The sequence below is a fragment of the Haliaeetus albicilla genome, chromosome 15 (assembly GCF_947461875.1).
Source record: "Haliaeetus albicilla chromosome 15, bHalAlb1.1, whole genome shotgun sequence".
NCBI lineage: Eukaryota > Metazoa > Chordata > Aves > Accipitriformes > Accipitridae > Haliaeetus > Haliaeetus albicilla.
The window spans coordinates 4483622-4506935 of NC_091497.1; the positions used below are offsets into that span (position 1 = coordinate 4483622).

At 38.8% G+C, this 23314-nt stretch overlaps 1 long non-coding RNA gene across 1 annotated transcript; it reads right to left on the bottom strand.

Annotated features, from left to right (window-relative positions):
• Window positions 1-764: 764 nt before the first annotated feature.
• Window positions 765-22219, bottom strand: LOC138689140 (uncharacterized). The gene is made up of 3 exons (XR_011327993.1): window positions 22038-22219; window positions 5265-5329; window positions 765-1228 (listed from the first exon to the last, which is right to left on the bottom strand). It is a non-coding gene; the product is annotated as an uncharacterized lncRNA (long non-coding RNA).
• Between the last annotated feature and the right edge of the window lie 1095 nt (window positions 22220-23314).

Below are 23314 nucleotides of genomic sequence, written 5' to 3' on the forward strand. Positions count from 1 at the left end.
TTCTATTCATTACTTCTTCTAATGTAAACTGAAAAAAGCTGTTTAGGAAATTGTATTTTCATAATGCTGCCCTCACTTCCTTTGGCACTTTTGATTCCAAGTCAATGAAAGGGCTATGAAAAATCCACAACAAAAATTGTTATCAGAATTCTCTGACTCAATTCCCAATTTACGTAGTCCTAGCTCAGAACACTTTTCAAATGTTAGATACTTTGGGAGAATTAAGTGGAGGAATATCTTGCTGGTGATCCCTGGTATCTTAATTGTAAGTGAAGAATTAGCTGTCTATTATTGTTGTGTTTTGCCCAGAATGGCAGAAGTTTGGCTTCTACAAAGCTTTCCTACAGGAAGTCTCCTCTTTTTCTTAAGTGATGCTCAGACAGGACTTTTTGTATCTAAAATGACACAGCTAAAATGACAGGCTAAAATGACACAGCTAAAATCCTAAATTTAGGCATCTAACAGGTGCCTAAGGATGCCAACTCATCTGCTGCATTTAGAGTACTTTAAAAGCTATCCATCTAAATCAGCCATTATATCAGGGGATAGGGAGGAGATTCTGAAGTGATGCATCTAAAACTATCTTAAACATTTATCTTAAGGAGGGGTGTAACTAGCCTAGTCTGAGGCCAGCTGGATTGTACCTAAAATTAGGTGGCTAGCTGCTCCAGTTCAGGCATTCTGAGTCATCCTCTGAATCATCCTGTTCTTCAACATTGGACATATACAGTGTATAGAGAAAAAAACTTAAAATGAAATAAATGTTCAGCTTTAAAATGCTTGCAGTCATGGCAAATATATCCACATCTGAGTAATCTTGTGTAGGTGGCATTTAGTCACTTCCCCACAGAGGCCATGGCTTTGATGCTATCACCAAGGAAGCACATGACTCTGAGAGCAGAGGAAATGAGATGCTTCATCACATCTGTTGGAGGTTCCTTATAGCTTTGCACCTTCCCGACAAAGGACGTTTCAGAGGAGTATTCAGCCTGGCAGTTGTACCTGTGACTCCAGAGCTACAGTGATAAGGAACAATCCACAGAAATGGGCACGACTGGCTGTACGGATTCACTGTGACTGCTCAGAGTGGTCCTGCAGGCACTGACTCTCACGCTGTTTTTATAAGCTCAGTGGTGGATGGCATAATTGCATTTTTTTCCCCTATTTTTAGTGTTGCTGGCTTCTTTTTATCATTTCAGAAAACATAAGTTCTGGTCGTTGTTCACATCTGCAACAAAGAAGGAATAAACCTCAATCAAAAATGCTATCGACATCTGAAATACCTAGTCAGTGAGGTTTCCTTATGTGGGATAATGGAAAAAAATAATTCTTTTGATTATTACTGTGTTACTAATCCATTCTGAAGAACGTGACACTCTCTTTAGCACCATCGCTTCAGAGAGACTGTGAACTGAGTATGCTGCAGAGGATTACTTATTTTTTCTTGTCTTCAAGTGGTATCTCTAATATGACAAGAACTGCCTCCTGATAAAATCCACAGAACCAAATTCAAATAAATCATTATGGAAAGAAAGACTTTCTATTTAGATTGGCCAAAGTTCATAAACATTGAAGCTGTTTGAAACATAGCCAGGCATTAATTAAGAAAAAGTCTGTAGCAGTGAGCCAATTAAGATAAAAGATCAATACAATTCGGAAGCTAAATATGTATATAAGTGTGATTGCATGGCTGTATTAAATGTAATTGTTATTAATAAGTTAGATCTTTTATAATAAATGCCATATGTAGTTAATTACTAACTGAAATCATAAAACTTGGGATGGTAATATTAGATTGACAATTCCATTAACCTCAGCAGGTCTCTCACTTACATGGGTGCACGGTCTACTCAGGGGCAAACGTATATACAGTCTTTTGTTCTCTCCCACAATATCAATTGGAGGAAAACGAGAAACTATTAAAAAACCCCAAACCAGTCTTCTTGTGCACAGAAGAGAACTATTTAAAGAGAAGAATGGCTCTGTACTCATTAGGCATAAAACCAGATTTCAGATAAGGATTTTTGAACATAGCCAGATGATGACGTATCTGTGTCTAGGACAGCGTTGAAGTCCCACGTTTGCTCAGAAAGAATGGGTAGAAAGACCAGGGCGAATTTCAGTAGTGTATCTTTCAGTTTCAGTTTAAAGGTGTTTAGAAAATACTTCATGTTATGAACAATGAAGATCAAAGGTATCAAAGTGTTTTAATACACTAGGCCTTTTCTTCACCCCCTGAGAGACTAACATTCACTTCTGATTTATGATACGCATTAAATTAGTTTGGTAGTAGTCTCCATTTATTCCCTTGTCTATATATGTCTGGATCCCAAAACCACTAAGTAATTTTGTGTGATTGGCAAGCATTGCTCAGGAGAAGCTCTGGACAGGGAAAGGGTGTTGCAGGTCACTGCTGACCTGAACTAGCAGAACTTAATAGAGAAAGCTCATAGTGTTTGCCTGTACTTAGCATGAGTCTAAGGAGAAAAACTAGTGACCGACCAGGAGCCCCTGAACTCACCGTAGATATTATTGACCATAACTCACTGCATTTTCCCTATTTTTAAAGTCTCTTGGCATTCCAGTTGATTTCAGTAAACTCATACTAACATAATAAGAGCAAATTTCTTTAAGACACATTCATAAAAGCAGCATATTTCTGCTGATTTTTAGGCTTGTTACTTTTGCTACTGGCATGAAGTGTATTCTGCTATCCATAAAACAAATGCAGCTGATGTCACCTAGTGTTGTAGCAAGATTGTTTTGTTATTTTTATTCTTGATTGTACCTATTGTACCTTTATTTTATTTGTAGTCTTCCAAGGTCTATTTCATTTTCCAGTACTGGGAAAGTATGCTTTGTGGTTTTATGAGTTTTCCCTTGCAGGCTTATGGCAGAAATAGCTTAGGAGAGCAGAGTTTTCCATCATCCACCTTGCCTGATAACTGAGACATTTTGGAGTAGTTTCTCTTGACTTAAATTTTCAAGTTCAAGTAAGTTTAGTTATTAACTATTCACTAGTTGGTAAAGTTCAACCAGTCTTTGTGGACAGCATTGCTTTTTAACTGAACAACCCCAGCAAAAATCAGGAACTCACAGATACTAAAGAACTTGGTCTGGTTCTAATGTTGTATATGTCTTGTTCATTTTTCAGAAAAGATTTGTCCATTTTAAGTGTTTGCCAGTGTAAAAGATGCCGATCTCCACTTGACTGGCAAAACTTTCTGTCCTTCAAGTGGATCTGTTAATCTTATTACACAGATAAAGAACAAGGGGTTTCAGAAAATCTGAATTTCAGAATATCTGCTATTTCAGCACAGCAGCCTGACCAGTGTGTTCAGAGCAGCTACGGAGCATGGAGCCAACTTTGTCACACAGTGCCGCTGACTGGTGGGCAACTCCGTACGGTCTGAATGTCTTTAAATAAATGGCTATAATCAGCCCTTGCCCTTGAGTATGTTTTGTCTATATAAAATATTGCGTTCTCTCCATAAAGACTATTACAAAACATATTAATCTTGTCTTGCAGTCAATTTACGACAGAGAAAATGTCTCTTTTCATCTGTTGGAAAGGGCAGATGCAGCAGCTAATTTATGCAAAATCATTGCCTGGTTGTGGATACAGGGAATATGGCTGTGAGAGAACCCCTTGCAAGATTCTCCTTTTAGGACTAAAACCATTATGTCAGAAAGATCTGGTTTGGTCACTAGTTTGGGCTTTGTCACAAACAGGCAGGAGGTGTGATAACGAAACAAACACTTGTTTCACTCTCTTCACTTGGAATTGAGGTTATTATAAAAGGATTGTACAAGGATGAAGGTTTCAGTGAATACTGAACGTGAGAAATCTGAATTTGTATGTGAGAAAGACCTCCTTTTTTTTCTTTTTTTTTTTTTTTTAATTGCTAAACAGTCAAAAGACTTCCAAAGCATTACACTGTCTTAGTAACAGCAAGAAGCTTTCCAGAGACCCGACTTATTTTTTGGTAGCAAAAACCTGTTATCCTTTCTTCTAGGGAGAGATTGATTATCTTAAATTACCTTAAAAGTAGGTACCGCTGCTCTTCAATCTTTTCTTCTTTAGAGGAAAGCAACAACAACAAGAATATGATGTGTACAAAGTAGCAGATAAGGCTGCATCTTTGTAAACCATAAAAATAAATAGGCAATTTAAAAAATATGTTTCGATACTGACAAAGCAGAAAGGTATTTATTGTGATACTTAACCCCTGCTGCTCCAATATCATGACCGCGTGCCTGTATTTTTAAAAACATATTTACAGCTGGCCTAAGCTTGCCTACAGAAAGAGCTTGGTCTACCAGCACCAGTAATAATAAACACAGCCACAAGTTTATCTGGGGGGACAGCTGTTGAAATGCTCATATTGCCACTGGCATGCACTATTTGTAGGGAAAAAGCAACACGAGCAAGCAGAAGTAGGTCTGAAGGAAACCAGACCCTCACAGTATGGTGACACAAATGGAGAAACACCTCGTTCAGCTGGATGGAGAAACAGCAGAGAGCAGAAACTGCCAAGAGCTTAAACAGAATTTTTTTTTTTTTGTAATTCCAGCAATGATAGTCTATGGCAAAACATCTACAGAGCTGCCCCAAGCAACATTTTCCCCTCCCTATCCGTACAATTTGTGGAGCACATACTGACAACGGCATTTGGCAACTCTCAGAGAGAAACTGAACTATTAGAGCACCTACCATTCACCAAAGAAAGGGACTCTCATAACTCCATCTTTGCCTCTTGATGAGCAAAGATGGGTACAAAAACCAGCTTTGCCTATGCAAAAAGTATATATATAGCCATCAACCGTGTAAATGGATATATTTCTCAGGTAAGACATGTACCCATTAGTAATAGAGTTTCACTGTGAGAATTTCACAGATTTTACGGGTGCCTTTGAAATGCTCTGCCTGATGATTAACTGCAGTATTTCTAAGAGTTTTGAACTCATAGGCAAGATATGTATGAATAGCAAAAGTTAAAGTCAAAGGTATGTATTTTTAAAAACACAACTCCCTTTGTTTTCTGTCTTGTTTCTCTTTCTTTCAATCTTGAAGTGTTTCATACTAAATTTCCCACACATTATATGTGTTTTGACTTTTGTATGGTTTTCATGGAAAGACTAGATGCTGAGATGTGCAAACATCAAATATTTTGTTAGAAATAAGTAAGAAAATAGTAAATAAAAATAAGAACCTGAAGTATTATATGAAGAAAAGTTAGACAAGTTGCAGCAGACTACAATACCTTAAAGTCACAGTCTTCATGGTACACAGGGACTCTCATATGTTATGGTAATTAGCAGGAGTTTCCTATATGAATAACAATAAATATGTGAATGCACCCAATAAGATGTAAGAAATTATATAAAAAATGTGATTTTTTTTTAATCTGATGCTCAACATGAAGCAATTGTAAAACTGTAACAAAGCTGGTACAATGTATTGCTGTGAGATTAAATAGTCTAGTGATGGAGGAAGAGTAGACAAATGACTTTTAATATTGTTGTAAGATATGACAGCAATTATTAGGACTGTTCAAGCCCATTCCTTAGATACTTCCTTTGTTACATATCTAACTTGCTTTTAAATTTCTGAAAAATTTAGATATACAGCTTTCTTATATAGTGGGACAAAAATAAGCAAGACTGTACCTGTATTAAACCTGTCTTCAGATACTGCATTTTTTATAGCACCTTGCCCAATAGGACCCTTATATTTGTGTATAGCAATGCAATACAAATACATAAGTAAACCAATGTATGAATACATATATGAGTAATATGCTAGTCAGGATTGCTGCAGGTCAAAAGAGAAAATCTAATACTTTGCAAGGAAATTCTATCCTTGCTAACTGATTAATCTTTTGGTTCCACTTCCTCTCTTCTCATTGATTGAATGATATTTTCTGGAGCACCTACAGCTTCATGCTATACAAAATGGAGAATTGTTAAGGTACAGCTTTCTTTTCGTTTCAGTTAATTTAAAAAAGAACTTCTTGCCAGCATATATTGCCAATCATGTTAAAAAGAATGATATTTATGAATGCAAATTAGACATGTCAAAGAATGAAGACATAGAATAATGTTAGTCAACATAATACCTCAAAATACTTATAGATGAAGTAAAACAGGACAAAAGTAAAACTATTTAAGAGGTAGTAGTATGGGGATAGCTTAACAATCTAGAAAGTACACAGACACAGAAGAGTTGAAAATGTGTCCCTTTTGACGTATCTTTATGATATAATCAACTGCAATTCTCTTCTCAAGTCATTTTAATCAGAAATGATTTTTCATAGCCTAAAGTCTAAAAGAAATCATCATACCAACTGCTGAGTTTTCTAAAGTGCAACTGGACAGCCTAAGGGGGGGAAGAATAATGTGCTCCAGTGGAGCAAGTTCTAAAATACTCTATGGCAGATGGAGTTTTCTCTGGAACAACTAGATTACAGACTACAATTTATTTTAAATGTGTGCTGTGCCTTTTTAATTTTTTTTTTTTTTAATGTTCACGGTCCTTCCTTGTAAAAAGGACATGGAAAAGATTTTAATTTGATGTTAGAATGCACAACATCACATCACTTATTACAGACAGAGAATGTAGCAATTTCTGAGTTAAGACTGCCTGATGACTTCTATTTTAAAACCCAATTTTCCATTCCATTCCATATATCTTTGCCAAAATATAACCTTGGGCTGAAAGCATCATTATTATCAGAATTTCCACCATTATTATAGATATTATGAGAAAGGGAATTTCAAGAGAAGAGTTCTGCCATTTTTCAGAAGAAGATTGGGCAAATGTTGCTGAGATGTTTCAGTGCCTGCACTCTATAGAGGCAAGAAGATCACCTTATTTCATTTCTACAAAAATCTTCCTAAAAATGATTTAATAGAAGTTTCCTTCTCTGTGCTAAATATAGCATGTATCATGAGGTGGCATAAAAACTATTGGTTTACACATTTGCAGAGTTTTGGGGCAATGTTCTCTGTGACATTTCCTGAAATTTAAATGCTTAAATAAGAAAACTTAATAATCATTAAGTATATTGTCTTTCATGCTATTATGTGAAATAGTTTAGGGGGAAAAAAAGTGAATGGGCTTCTAATATTTTTATCTCTTGTATAGTTTGTGCATTCCTATTCTATGGGTGGGCTATTAACTGTCTTCAGTGACTTATGACCTGGACTTACTGAAATGCACTTTATTTATTCATTTTGCATACCACCCATCTTCACACCACTGTAAATGAGGTGTTAACAGAATTGTGGGACCACCACCTCAGATAGGCTGTTCCCAAGGAGACAAGGCCAGAGGAGGTTATCCGGAGAATGACTACAGAATTGGCTGAAGCGCAGGCTGCCGTCTGCTCGGCGGGGATCCCGCAGGGGGACTAAAGGCACCGAATGGCAGCGTTCCTGCTTTGGGCTTAGAGAGGCAGAAACACCTGTACAGCAAACTCAGATGTAATTTCCAAATGTAAGTCTTCAAACCAATGAAAAAAAGAAAAACGTATAAAAGCATGTTAGCAAAAATGTTAAAAAAACCCCACAGACAAAGCCAAAAACCCCATCCCTACATGGAACCTAAGGTGATGACAAAGAAACCATCAACATGAACATCATATTCCTCCCACCAAAGAACTCCAGATGCTCATGAATTGTTCTAACACCTCCCACGGCCACCACCAGAGTGAAACCACCTACCTTAGGACCTGTAGGAGCATGGGAAGGGTGAGCATAACACCAGGAAAAGGGGAAGAATTTAGGTGTGTATATGTAAAAAATTTAACTCCATTATTATTGTTTCTTTTTCTGTAAGAAATAGATCAGGACTAATAGTGATCAGATTCCTAAGATTTCAGTTATACTATTGGTTTACTTTTATATAAAAGTGTGCTGCTTCTTTGCCTGTGAACAATATTTTGAGCACAGCACTAAAGACCCATTGATTGTGGTGATAAATACATGAAAAACAATCTGATTCCCCTCATTCAAGAGGCCAATAGGTGCTACTCTAACTCTGAATTATCTCTGCCTTTGGCTAACTGGGAGATGTGTAGTTCTTTCCTCCTGAACTGTGATGTGTAGGTTCTTGTGTTTCATATGCTTGTGAAAAAGAAAACATTGGATACCGGTCTATCTTGTTATATTTCTAAAAAGCTAGCCACAAATATGAGAAATATAATTTAGGATGACAAGGAAATTAACTTCTTTTTCTTGTTTGCTGTTTCTTAGTTTGAGCACGAATCAAAAGTCAAATGGAGTCATTCAGGATAATGATCCTTCTCAGGGGCAAAATTCACTGCAGTTACTTAAAGACCAGGTAATTATGCTTGAAAAAGCATAGAATGAATTTCAGCCCCCAGTTCAAAAGCAAGTCCCAGAGCAACACTACAGCCCCTGTGCTATCACAACCTAAATCTATAGCCTAAGGAGCTATTATCATCTCTTCCATGGCACTTAAGAAGTTTTCCATTTTCTTTTCCTTCCTGTGAAACTACAAAATTGGCAGTCAACTTCCTCCCTTTTTCCTTATGGGCTCAAGACTGGTTGAGAAGTAGCATGATAAAATATGTACTACAAACAGTGTTCAAATGCAAATTTTCCAAATAATACAGCATCTTGTAAGAGTGGGGATAATGTTCCAGTAAAACAGAATCTAAAATGTTCTAGAAAAAATTTATTAAATAAAACTGGAAAAGGAGGTGGTTTTGAGCTAAGACTGGTTGACTTTTTCTAATAAAGCTCTGCCATAAAGGGCAATATTTTCACTACTGCTCTCTAACTTAGTTCCCATGACCACTTCTCTTGACTGACTGTATTGGAATCCCAAATTCATCAGCCCTAGGTAGAAGGTAGTCTGAAACAGTCACACTTCTCTTGAACTTTGGTCCACAGTAAATTAGTCATAAATAACAACTAATCTCAATATATATATCAAAGTGATTACCTTTGAGATTTTTGCAAATACCACCGATAGATAAATGTCTGGAAGCTTAAAAACGCATTAAAGTGTTTTAAGTGCACTGAAAACTGTGAGAAAATATATGCTTTTACTGCATTATTGTGTCAATAACTGTACAGAATACAGTTTTTAAGAGTCTGTCATGCAAGTCATCTAGAATAACTGCCCTTAAGTAAGTTATCAAAGAGTAATAATTATTTTCTCACCAGTGCCATATGTTACACTTCTAACTAGCCACAATGCAGCAGGCTGAGAATAGACAGTTATAAATATCCTGCAGAGTATCTCATTCCACTATTGTCTCTCTAAATGAAGGACAGAGCTCTTATAATTGGGGAATGTAACCTCTAGAAGAAGAGGCAAAACACATTCCCTCAGGTAACTCCGACCCCGTTATTCAATCACTGAAATGAGGCAATATAACTTTCAAAGCACCTTTGCACCTGGCAACCACAGCATCGCTTTCTATCAGGAATCAGCAAGCTTTAAAATGTGCTGGTTTATATGTGAACAAATTAGCATGAAATGAAGCCTGTGGAAGAGATGCTACTAACTTGAAAGGTACAGTAATTTTTAATATAAACTTATCACATCAGCTCCATTCCAGCAGACCTTCCAAGATGACACCGTTTTCTTATACAGATCACAGCAGAAAAATACAACCTAACTCCTTTTTGCGCAGAAAAGCTGTCACCTCAGAACTAGAAAAGCAGCCATATTGTACCACAGAAGTAAGGGTAAATCAAGGACAGAAATGTTTTGTTTTGACTGAAACAAACAAGAAGATATCTCAAACAGTGAGATAGCCATCTATACCTATGCCTTGATGTGGCCAGTGAAGGTCAGCTTTGTATGTCCTTCTTGAGGTTTATCTCAGATAGTGGTCTGAGGTTAAACTCGCTTGTCTCTGCTTGGATTTTACATGTAGATCACAATCTTGATTTAGCTTCCTTGAGCTAAAAAGACCCCTATTTTTGCAGTAAACACTGTCTGAAGCAGTGTTTTTCATTTACATGAGATGCCCTTGGATCTTCAATAGCCATAAAGAAAACCGGCACGCTGAATGTTCGATCTTTATCTGGTGGACAACGATCGCATTAGATCACTCACACTTTCATATCTGAAACCAGAATGCGGTAGGAGAGTCAGACCCCAAACCAGGAATCAGACTCAGTGCCAGGTGACTGAAGACCGTAAATGTATAGGGAATGGCAGCGTTGTTCCCCTGATCATATATCCTTTTCTCAGCATGCACTACTGGCCATTGTTGGGAGACCTTTGCTATAAACCAGTATAGCATTCTGACTTTCTAATGTGTATGCTTTTAGGAAGAAGAAAATACAAAAAGTGAGATGTAGAGTTCATCTTACCTAGAGTTCAGCTATTTGAAAGCCACTCATCTGGCTTAAAGCTGGTTGTCTAGACTTCCTCTGTAGTCAGTGGAAAGAGAGAATCAACTCCGGAAGAGTCTATACATGGATATTTAAAACGAATAGGCCCAGAGTTGTGCAGGAGTGTCCCTTTCTCCCTCTCTTCATCACTCTCTCTTCTCTCTACCTACAGAAGCCTAATTTCTATGTGAATTTTAATCACTGATTTCAATGGAAGCTGCATTAGGCCTAATTCACCAAAAAGTGTAAGTGTGCATCCCTACATCCATTCCTTGGGAAGAACTTTTTCAATGTAAAAGGCGTTACGTTAAGATTTGCATTATGTGTGTTAGCACTTCTGTGATGGGGCTTCTTTTTTGATGGACTATTTGTTCTTTTTTGACAAAACAAAGTGAAAGCAATAGTTAGCTGGATACAGCATCCCTGGAAAAGTAATATACGGTGTCATGTAATAATTTTGTACTTCAGAACTTCAGACTCAATAGGGTAAATCTAGTACTCTTACTATTCCAAGAACTGTGCATCTATTTAGCATGATCATCAAATTAAAATTATTTATTTCTGACAGCTAAATTGAGAGCAAATAAATGTCAATTTAATTTGTTACACTTTTCTCCATTTGGGTGAGACTCATGAGACTTTGTCTTTGCAGTCTGTCAGACAAGCTTGCCCCAGAAAGTCCCTGAGATACCAAAAAAATTTGTAGATGAGATAAAACAGGCTTCCATCAGAATGCAGAAGAGCTCCTAAGAAAGAGTTTTTAAAGGCCTTTCCTGATTGCTGTGAACTAAACATAAGCTTTATCATATAAACAGAATTTCAAAGCAATTGGCAGCTACTGAACAGATACCAGAGGGTGATTAAAGTGGTAGGTAGATGGAGTTGAACTAAAGTGGAGATAAGCCTAGACTTACAGAATTTATACTTAGAATGATCTTGCTGAAGACTTCAGGGCTAGCAAGTGCCTAGTGGGCTTAAGTTTTTAATAGGTTTAAATAGCCCAAACTGAAACATATGTGCTCCCCACTATGAAAGTCCCCAAGTGCTAACTGAAGTGTGAAGTATTTCTCAGACCTGACTCTACCCATCCACAGTGCTTTTCTAGGCAAAATGACTTTAACCTGACTTCAAGCTGTTTGCCAGATGGCACATACCATGCAGGCCCCCAAGAAAGGAGCTCCAGCTATCTCCTCTGGCTGACAGCGGACACCTGATACATGAGGGCACTGAGAAGGAAAATGGGATATGGAGATGTGGCAGGCAAAGCACAAACTGGGACACCTGCACTATATCTGCAGCCACGGAATTGCACCTTAGTGTCAGATTTACAGAGAATGGAAGTCTAAGGATAAGGCTTGGGTTACTCCAGGGCTGGACTCGGCAGCTGCCCGCCAAACAAGAAATACAAGGCAGGCAGTAAAAATCACTGCTTCTGAATTTCACTATAGTAGTTACCTCAGTGTTTTGACCAGCGACAGGGAACTGTGGCTTTCTCTTTCATCAGAGAACCTGAACACCTGTACTTATACCACATTTTGAACGAAACAAGCTTCTTTAGATGTCCTTCTGTTGCAAACAGAGCTTTGCTCTAAGCCTGCCTTCCATTCCAACTGCTGTGGCTTGCCTTCAGCTGCCTATCTGGGAGCCTGGTTGAGGAAATGAGATATCCTTCAACTTCCACAACACAGTACTTATTGAGATTCTTTTTTACAGGATTCACCTTGTACCTAGCAACTTCCGAACCTTTTTAATTTCTAATTCATATTTTTCTTAAATTATTGCCACTACTCCTGCCCCTTCCTCAGCATCTGAAATATTCAAATTAAAACTCAGATATTTTCTATAAAAAATATGTAAATATAATTACTAGATAAAATTTGATGACACATTCTATAAGTAGAGGTATTTTTACGTAATCACTCTGATTTATTCTTATTTTAAAATTTACGAGAAAGAAAACTATTACAATAAAATGCCATATGTGTTGCCAGAAATCTACCTACATGTTTAACATGGTTGGAGCTTGTGGTAGAGCCCATTTCATTTCTGATTTAGTTTAATCCTACCTTACTTCGATCTGACTACCACAGATGAAACTACAGGAATGCAACAGCTTTCCAACACCATCTCTCCAGCACACACTTAAACAGGTGAAGGTCTGTAGGAAGAGCCTTGCCCTGGTGCACTGCATCTCCTCCTCCAAAGCAGAGCTTTGCTTTTCAAGGTGGTGCTCTAGGCAAGAACTTTCAGACTTCTGGAACGTACCCTTTTTCTGTGGGCATGTCTATTTTCCACTCACAGTTCCAAGCAGTCTGAACAGACTACAGTGTGACTGTGCAAGTAAAGGGGTTGTGCCTCCCACCTAAGCAAACTTTGATGGAGTACATCAAGAGACGTTGCATGGGGGGGTTATAGTACGTACAAACATGTTGTGAAATAATATGGATCGGATATCAAACAGCACCTGAGAAAAGGGGTGAATGAGGAAAACCAATGTCCTTTTGTATAAATAAGAAGCTCCTAGGCAAAACAGCAGGCAATTCTGTAACTTGTAGGACACCGTTGGGAGCCGTTAACATGTGGCAGACAAACACCCCAGCTGTGAGCCCTGATTCAGCTGCAGGACTGCACAGTGTGGACACACTGCCCAAGACCAGCTTTGATGGTGGTTCGCGTCTCAGTGCGAAACAAATAGATTAGTTCAAATGGCAGATCAAATAAGTATTTGAAAATATTTTTTGTTACATATTAATCCAGAATTCTTAAATATTCATCTATAGATATGAGGTTTCTGTTATGCTCAGTACCAAGAACTTCTTCAGGAGAGAATTCCCTCTTATTGTTGTCATGGTTTAACCCCAGCTGGCAACTAAGCTCCACACAGCCACTCGCTCACTCCCCCTGGCAGTGGGAGAGGGGAGAGAATCAGCAGAGTAAAACTGAGAAAACTCGTGGGTTGAGATAAAGACAGTTTAACAGGTAAAGCAAAAGCAAAGCAAACCCAGGAATTCACTCCCCACGGGCAGGCAGGTGTTCAGCCATCTCCAGGACAGCAGGGCTCCATCATCCCTAACGGGGACTTGGGAAGACAAACACCATCGCTCCAAACGTCCCCCCTTCCTTCTTCTTCCCCCAGCGTTATATTACTGATCATGACGTCCTATGGTGTGGGATGTCCCTGGGGTCAGTGGGGGTCAGCTGTCCCGGCTGTGTCCCCTCCAGCTCCTTGTGCCCCCCAGCCTGCTCGCTGCTGGGGTGGGGGGAGAAGCAGAAAAGCCCTTGGCTCTGGGTGAGCCCTGCTCAGCAACAGCTAAAACATCCCTGGGTTATCAACACTGTTTTCAGCACAAATCCAAACCACAGCCCCAGAACAGCTATTATGAAGAAAATTAACTCTATGCCAGCCAAAACCAGCACAATTGTAAATGAACACTTGCTGCGAAATTTAAATCAATGTAATTCAGTTCATGAACAGAAACTTACAGAAGTTTGTGTCCCATTGTATCTGTTAATATTCCTATTTATTCAATACATGTAGTACTTGATGATCAGTTAATACCATGGTGAATACAAAGTAAATGTTAGTCTGTTTATGCATACAACACATACATAGATTTTATTGAGTTTATTTAGGTGGACAGCTTTAAATATAGAGTCTTATGAGTTGACATCTGTCACACATGAATGGCAGAATAAAGTATAAAGAATGAAAAATTTAAGTGTGAAGTTTTGCAGTGCATTTCAAGGAAGGAAAACATCTAATGGAATAAAAACCGCCTCATACTTCAAGGGTGATTTCATTACTGAACTTCTGTTAAAAGTTCAGTCACTTAGAAAAAGAATTTGAAAATGTATTACTAAAATAGTTTATGGTGATATCTAGTGCTAGATTTTCTACAACTCTGATGTCATAACATGCAAAAAATGTTTTATAAACGAAACAAAGTGTGTATAATGAAGGGATCTTAAGTGGCACTTTTCCGAAGATGACATTTATACTCCTAGGAAGAAGCTGATGGTGTAAAGTTGTGCTCCTTGCTCTGAATGGAAGAGAATTCTATTAAGACCGCAGGAACAGATCAAAATGCTTGACTAAAAAAGCAAACCACAGCATTTCATTTGGATAGTCTTTATTATTTTGTATACTGTATCTCCCAATAAAAAATACAACACTAAATAAGATGTTCTATAGGAAAGCTCCTTCAAAATAATAATGAAAGCACTATATGCATTATATTCAATATGTATATATATTAATAAGCACTAAAATGTTGTTGGAGCTCTTTTACTGCCTTTTTTTTTCTTTTAGGAAAAAAATCAGTTAAACTAGTTTTAATTGCTGAGGCTTTTTAGCTTTGACAGAAGCATGTAGTCTACTGGAATAGGTTTCTCTTCACATTTCTCTGTCAAACTTTTATCTGGAGGGAGATACAGCAATATAGCTTAGTTTCTTGTATGCATTTAAGTTATAGTGTCTCACTTGTAAATAGTACCAATAAAACAGTTTAGATGATAATCAAAAGAGATTTCTATCTTTCCTTCTTCTTAGCCCTGAAATTTTTTATTCTGAAAACTGAAGTCATGAAAGTTTTCTATTGCAAATTCCTATAAGAAATGACCTTTTAAATACATATATCTAACATGCTAATAAACAAAATAAATCAATAGCTTGGAAAGGGGCAGAAAGTAATTTTTCTAAAGGAGCACAAAATCACCCATTTCTCTGTAGTGGCGACATTTATATGCATTTCAAATTAATTGGAAGTTATCCAGCTAGCATTTAATACAAAATTCATTGACTTTTTTTTAAAAAAACCCACCAAACTAAACTCAGTATCTTAATTGTTTTCCTTTGGTAGAAACATGCATTTTTGCTTGGTTTTTTTTCTGATTTTATACTATGGTTTGATGCTTAAATGAAAAAAATATCAGCAGACCTGGAATCAGGTTTTTTCTGACTTTAGTAACTCTTGCTTTTTAAACCAAAAAGAAAAAGAATATTAAATAAAATGTAAATATTACCTGCAGTAAGAATTTGTCGATGCTTTTTGAAAATTAAGTCCTTATTTAGACATAAATTTTTAGTACTGAAGGAAAATTGAGAATTTTAAAATAATTTTAAAATTGTCCTAGAACTCCATGATTTTGTTTAGTTTTCAATTCTGAACAGGTTATAGTTTGTAGATGCAGTTAAATCTCTGTACATAAAGTTTGCTCTTCCTTTCCAAAACTTATGCTGCTATCAGTAAATTATAGAGCTAAACAAGTTTTTAAAGAGAAGAGTCGGTATGACCAGAGGGCAGAAATCAACAGAATGAGGGCACAAAGATCTGGATGAACAGGTGGTGGAAATCAGCAATATTTTTATTGTTTAAAATTAAAGATAATCTAAATACAAATTTCTAACCCCTCAAATTAAGATATATTTGTTATTATATGGTAAGTTCAGTAAAGAACATGAAAAGTCATAAAATCATAGAACCATAGAATGGTTTTGGTTGGAAGGGACCTTAAAGATCATCTAGTTCCAACCCCCCTGCCATGGGCAGGGACACCTTCCACTAGACCAGGTTGCTCCAAGCCCCATCCAACCTGGCCTTGAACACTGCCAGGGATGGGGCAGCCACAGCTTCTCTGGGCAACCTGTGCCAGTGCCTCACCACCCTCACAGTAAAGAACTTCTTCCTTACATCTAATCTAAATCTGCCCTCTTTCAGTTTAAAGCCGTTACCCCTTGTCCTATCAGTCCATGCCCTTGTAAAAAGTCCCTCTCCAGCTTTCTTGTAGGCCGTTTTAGGTACAATAAGGTGTCCCCAGAGCCTTCTCCAGAATGAACAACCCCAACTCTCTCAGCCTGTCCTCATAGGAGAGGTCCTCCAGCACCTGATCATCTTTGTGGCCCTCCTCTGGACTTGCTCCGACAGGTCCATGTCCTTCTTATGTTGGGGGCCCCAGAGCTGGACACAGTTCTGCAGGTGGGGTCTCAGGAGAGCAGAGTAGAGGGGCAGAATCACCTCCCTTGACCTGCTAGCCACACTTTTTTTGATGGACCCCAGAACGCAACTGGCTTTCTGGGCTGCAAGCGCACATTGCTGGGTCGAATTCAGTTTTTCATCCACTAATGCCCCCAAGTCCTTCTCAGCAGGGCTGCTCTCAATCCACTCATCACCCAGCCTGTATCCATGTTTCGGATTGCCCCGACCCATGTGCAGGACCTTGCACTTGGCCTTGTTGAACTTCATGAGGTTCGCATGGGCCCACCTCTCCAGATTGTCAAGGTCCCTCTGGATGGCATCCCTTCCCTCCAGCGTGTTGACCGCACACGCAGCTGATGTCGTCGGCAAACTTGCTGAGGGTGCGCTCAATCCCACTATCCGTGTCACCGACAAAGATGTTAAGCAGTGCCGGTCCCAATATTAACCCCTGAGGAACGACGTTTGTCACTGGAACAAGTCAAGCTGAAAGATTTCTCTTCTATCTGTCAATGTTTATAAATTTGACAGGAGTGAACATGGAGGGAAAAAAATCTAGGAATATTAATCTGATTTCTTTTTCAGACAGTTTAATTCATTTATGCTTGCCACGGAACATTTTCTGTTGCTCTCCCATGAATATCCCAATACTTCTCTAGGAAGTTCTTGGCACCAGCTGATCATCAATTCATATCCTGGGAAAAGTTGGTCATCTTTAAAATTTTATCTTAAAAGCTGCATATGACACTCTTATGAATTAAAAATCCCTAAACCATGATTAAAACTCAACAGAAAGCTGAGGTACAGTCTCAAGGACTGGTTGACTTTTGTTTTCACTTTTTTAAAGAATTTGGCCGGTAAGGTGGGATTTAGAAAAATTATTCCAAGTGAAGAGCTTTGGAATATTTTTGACTAGGTCAAACTGCAAAACCACAAAAACTTTCATCTACGTTTCTTCCGACAAAAATGTTTTAATATGAGAAAGTACCAGTGTTCTTCTTAGTAGCACATTGTCTATCTGTTCACCTGTCTGTTCATCAGTCCCTTTCCAGGAACTTTTGAATCCTCAGGTCATTTTCAACAAACTTGGAATCCCATGAAGTTTAAGGATAACTTAGTGAACCAAAGAGTATCTACACGGTTGTAGTCCAATGAACATCTCGGGAAAATTCATGGAGTGAGGTCGTGATGGTTTGATGAGAAAGCAAAAGCTGTGTGCACAAGCAAGGCAAAAAGAGGAACTCATTCGCTACACCCCATGGGCAGGCAGATGTCCAGGCACTTCGTGGCACACAGGGCCTCAGCATGCCTGATGGTTGCTTGGGAAGACAAATACCACCACTGCCAATGTCCCCCCTTTCCTCCTCCTTTCCCTCCCTTCTTGCTGAGCACAAAGTCAGACCTTAATACCGTGTTTTCTGTTCTAAGCACAACATAGGGACTAGCCCTTTGTTCAGTTTGGGTCCGCTGTCCTCCCTGTGACCCGCCCCAACTTCTTGACAACCCAGAGCCAACTCTTTTTCCAAGAGAGGTGAGGCTGGGGGGAAGAGGGAAAGCCTTGATGCTGTGCAAGCGCTGTTCAGAAATAACCAAAACTTCGGTATGTTACCAGCAAGGTTTCAGCCACAAATGCAAACCACAGCAGCTTACAGGCTGCTGTGAAGAAAGTTAACTCCATCACAGCCAGAGCCAGCACAGTTGAAAAAAACTGTCATGTACTTGTAAGGCATATGTTTCTAATAATAATTTTTAACTGTTAATATTTATTTTATTAGTTTAAGTGGCAGGGGTCTATGCTGTGGTGCTAAAAATCTAAATCCACTGGCAACCTAGAGTTTTATATCATACAATTTCAAGGGACTGATATTAAGGAAGGAGTTAGTGTGCTGATTAGAAAACCAGAAAAACACAAACATAAAAAACTAAAATTGAAAAAGTTAGGAATGCTGCAAATAAACTCCAACATTTTCACAATTAATCCTGCCTTGACAACCTTAATCCCATTTTTTGCATAGGTATTATCTTGTAGTCTCCAGTTACATGATAAGATAATTAATTATAGGCCAGTTCTTTACTCCTTCGCAGCAGGGAAAATGATCATTTCAGTTGTGTACATGAACTGTCTACTCCCATTTACCCGTGTGTGTGACTTCAGACATTGGGTTCTGGTCAACAGGAGCTGACCACCACATCTATCTGTCTGCACAGCTACAGTAGGCAGCCACTTTGAGAAAATATTTCCGGAGTGAAGAAATGGCATTGTTTCTGATTTCTACTCTGCCAATAAATACAAATTTTGTCATTAATAACAAAAGGCCAGAGGTTTTGTATTGGCTGAGAATACAAGGCCTCGGGACTTGCTTATATTTGTCCCAGCCTACACTTCTTTGGGCTATGATGGCAATTGTCTACTAGTCAGGTTTGGTTTACGTTAATTTTAGCTTATAGTGACAACAAGTGTATACTGAACTATATATAGAATAAGAAGTGATTTGCAAGTGTGTAAACACAGGATGATAACATAGGTCCCACACTGCAAATGGAAACCGTGATGGTCCTCACAGGAGTATAAACTTGTTAAACCAATGGAGAGGTAACAGAAAGAACAGAAACCTGAATGACTGAGAATCAATGAAGAGAAAGCTAATGTATGCAGACAGTGTTAAGAAAAGCTATATAAATAAACCCAAGCAGACTCCCAAGACCATGGGAGCAGGGAGCCCTACCACCAGCATCAAAATCTTCCCGGAGAAGAGCTCAGGGAGCTGATGACTCCCTCCAGCCCTTCTCATGGAAGAAGGCTGCTACCACCACCCTTGGGAGACTGGGAGGGAGAGCACAGCACCAGATAAGAGGGGCAGCTACTATAAAGAGTTTTCTTTATAACTGTTTTAGCACGTTATTGGACTTCGAATCACAAGACTATAGTAACTGGAGTAAGAATTACTCTTTGTTGTATTTTGATTAGACCATCAAATTGGACCAACGATGAAATCTTGTATCTATGTGTGTATTGTGTGTTCCCTTTTGCCAGTTATAAGACTTTGAGTGTAACAGCTGAAAAATGGAGAACCCTGGCCTGTTGCTGTGGCTGTTTCCCTTGCATGAGGGTTCAAACTCTGTGGGGAAGAATCTGCTTCTGGGAAGCTGGAGGAGGACCTCCCCAGAACTGTCCATCTCAGCTCTACCTGTATTTCTCGACTTGGCCACAGCTAGACCGTAGCCACTCACCCTTCGGGCAGCACACACTGCTGGGAACTGGGAACCCTTTCTGCTGATTGTTCAAAACCAGACATAGGAATCAGTGTATTAAAAATGTTAAATACTTTAACAGACTAACCCTGCAGCATCTTCATCTAAATCAACAAAATTAGCGGGTCTTTTGACTTTGTTTTTTCTATACCTTTGCTCCCCATCTATAATACCTGCAAATTCCTCACCTACATTTTTGAGCTTCAGTAGCAGTAAAGTTTAGTGTTATAGAAGAGCATTTGAGAAAATTAATATTGACTGTAAATAAGATCTACACTCACAAATAGAGCAATGCAAAATCAAATTATCGAAAGCCCTATATATTCTAAATATGGAATTACACTAGGGTCCTTTAGAATAAAACTATATATTATCCCATTACCAGAAGGGAACTCAAGGCTATCCGCTCTTAGCTGATATTAGCTGATAGCTATCACAAGGCTATTATTACAAAGGAACTCATATATACAAAGTAAGCAAATGAAACCAATCTTAAATCTCATGAAGATTGACTGTGCAATCTTAATAATCCTTTTTAATGCAGGATTTGCTCTTAATCCACTTTTGCCTTAATTAAGTCAAGAAAACCTGCACCTCTTTTCTGGGCTACTGCACCGCAATTGTTTTATACCTCTTGGTTGTATTATAAAGGCCACTACACCTTTCACAGTCCAAATCTATGACTGGTTTGACTTGAAATATATATGAACATTTTCAGAATATCTTACCATGTGCCTTTTGTTTTTGTCTCCCGCAGTATTTTTATTTATTCAGTGTTTTTTTATTAGTGTCAAGTGATCTTTCCATGATCACAAACTATAAAATCTTTTAGGGAAAGAAAAAAAAGTCTACCAGGTGGCAACTGTCTGATAGTACTTTCACAAATACAAATCATATTCTTGCTGTGTTATCAAGCTATGTCCTAGATGATAAATTCAGTCTCTTTCACAGATAACAAGTCTTCCTGCTCAGCAATTCTAGATGGGTCTATGAGGTCTATGACCTCTGAAAATACTTGTTTCTGAAGTCTGGCAGAGAAAAAAGGACTCCTGGTCTAACCTTGGAGAAATACCACAGGCCACAATCTCTGATTTTTGTAATACTTCTGATACATTAAGTCAAAGAACAGGTTATTTCCAAAAATAGAGATACCATTTTCATACAATATCTTTGGCCTCTAGAAAAGTAAGCTGTGACTCAGGGGATCAGAACTAAATTAGAAACTCCAGAAGACCGTAACTGCAGCCAGTCTTGGACATGTAGCTAGGGAAAAAGTAGAGCGAGAGAAACAGTTTAATCTATCTACCAATTGCCATGAGACATGTCTGTAGCAATGCATGTACCAGAGCTGGGTATCACGCCATGAAGGGCATGTATCCAAGGGAAGCTGGCTGCATGGCCAGCCTCCGCATTGACTGAATAGAAGAGGAAAGCAGAAAATGTTAATGGGATCTAAACCTCCAAGGTGGAAAAGAGAGGATGAAGAAAAAGAGGAGGCATAAAGGCCTAGGCTCCTGAATCAAACTGCCTTGAGCTTTCTGGCATAAGCATTTTATTCAGGTAAGTTAGCTCTTTTGGACAGTGGCACAATATTCAGAACTCATACTATCCCTTACTATTCCGTCCTACAGACTCAAGGAGTCAAGCATCCTTTTCTGTCCTCATTTTAGGTGATGATTATCCACCACAAATGAATTTCCCTACCCAGTTCTCTTCTTTCATTATTCACTTCTGTGAATCACCCCCATGGCTCTTATCGGCCATTCCTGCTACCTCAAGTGCCAGGCTGCCGTTCCTTGCTGCTGCTCCTGCATTTACGGTGCAATTCAAGCCGTCAAGTGCTGTTGTGCCACAAGTGGTTTGTGACTGCTGCAGTAAGCCACAGGCAGAAAGTTGCCAGAATACCAGGCCTCCTTTTTCAAGGGGCAAACAGAGCTTTTTAAGACAACAGCTGGAATTAGAAAGAAGGAAACGCTCATGGGGACAGATCTCAAAGCACTGGGCATGTAGCTAGGCAGAAAATTCAGGAGTCAGAGAAATGTGGCCCTAACAGTGAAATGAGATATAGCTTAGCAGAACAAAACTGATTGGAGGAACAGATTTAGAAACTGTAAATATGACAACTGCAGTTAGGCAGGGGAAAGAGGGCTATGCCCACTCTTTGCAAAGAATTAGGCTTACCCGAAACAGAAAAACAATATCCTCAACTATTTCTCCTTCTAAAGCCCTCCAAGTTCCAACAATGACTTTAACATTCAAACTGAAGAAAGAGCATTGCTACCCTACCTGACCCAACAAGTAAACACTGTTCTGTAACAGCTACAAGAATTAAACCAACTATATGAAATGATACAGTTTGGTGGAGAAGCAGATTCTAGTAGCTTTTACCTACAGTTACAAAATTACTACGTCTGAAAAACTCACTCCTTCACTTACAGTTCATTTTCCAGCCATAGTTCTGCTTTCTTCTCCAGCTATCTTCTACGCCAAACAAGCAGGGGGCCCCATGGAAAACACAATACTAGTTGTGTAATACCTCACCACATACACATTTGCAGAAAACTTGAAGAACTTATGAGACCAAAACTTTTCTTTCATTTACAACTAAAGTGACTGGTTTAATAAAATACTTTTTTTTTTCCCCTTGAAATACATTAAAAAAAAGCAAAAAACAAACCACCAGATTTAAGGTTCAATAAGGCAATTCCCATTTGCCTTTTTTTTTTTTTTTGTGATCTCAAGAACTTTATTTTAGCCAACATAAATAATGTCCTAGGAAACATAGCTTTCTCAAGAAAGAAAGAAAGAAAGACCAAAATTACATAGCTATAACATTATTCTGCCATTGAGACTTGAAACCTGAACCTTTAGCAATATTGAGACACAGGCCTGAACATGTTCACTAAGAGCAAGTGAAGATTTAACTGAGAAAGAGAGAAACCTCAGATACACTATGTACCTGGGCTGAACAGTGAAGAAGAGTGATCTGCATCTTCTCTTTTCCACCTTCAGAAGGTAGAAGAAGTTAACGGTGAGCCAAAGGGTCTGGAGGAGGCTGGAGGAGTAGGATTGGGAAAAGAAGCACACAGTGAGAACCTGAGAGAAGGACTCCTGACATTTGCGCTGTCAGGTGCCCGAGGAGATCCCAAGCTGTGTCATGTCCCCTGCTGTAGCTGGCGTGGTGGTGGTGGCCTTGGTCCAGAGCTTTGGGGCATTTTTTAGCTGGCCCACAGCCAACACTTGCATGGTTCATGCCAACGACAGGAGGAAAATGACCATCCCTTCGATTAACTCTGAGGAAAAGCCTGAACCAAATTTTGAGGGACATGGAAAGGGCACTTCCACAATTAAAGTTCTCTTTAATGAATATCAAAAGGCCTGATGCATACATTGGAGAAACCTCAGCTTCTCAAAATAATAGGTATGCAAATCCTTTACAGTGAAGAGTTTTGTGCAACCTAAATATAGGGCCCACTACCAGCTAGTCATTCTGTCTCCTTTTAAAAAACTCTCGACATTCCATATTTCTCCCATTTCCTTATTTTGTTTTCTGTGGTGGTGGTGGTGTTTCTTTCTCATTAAGCCATTTGCTAGGATATCCCTCCCTTCCCCATTCTCTTCTCAGCTTGCAACTGCACTATTAAGTGACATTGATCAGCTATTCACTTAAGTAGAGAAGACGTCATTCTCTCAAATCCCATCTTTTTTCACGT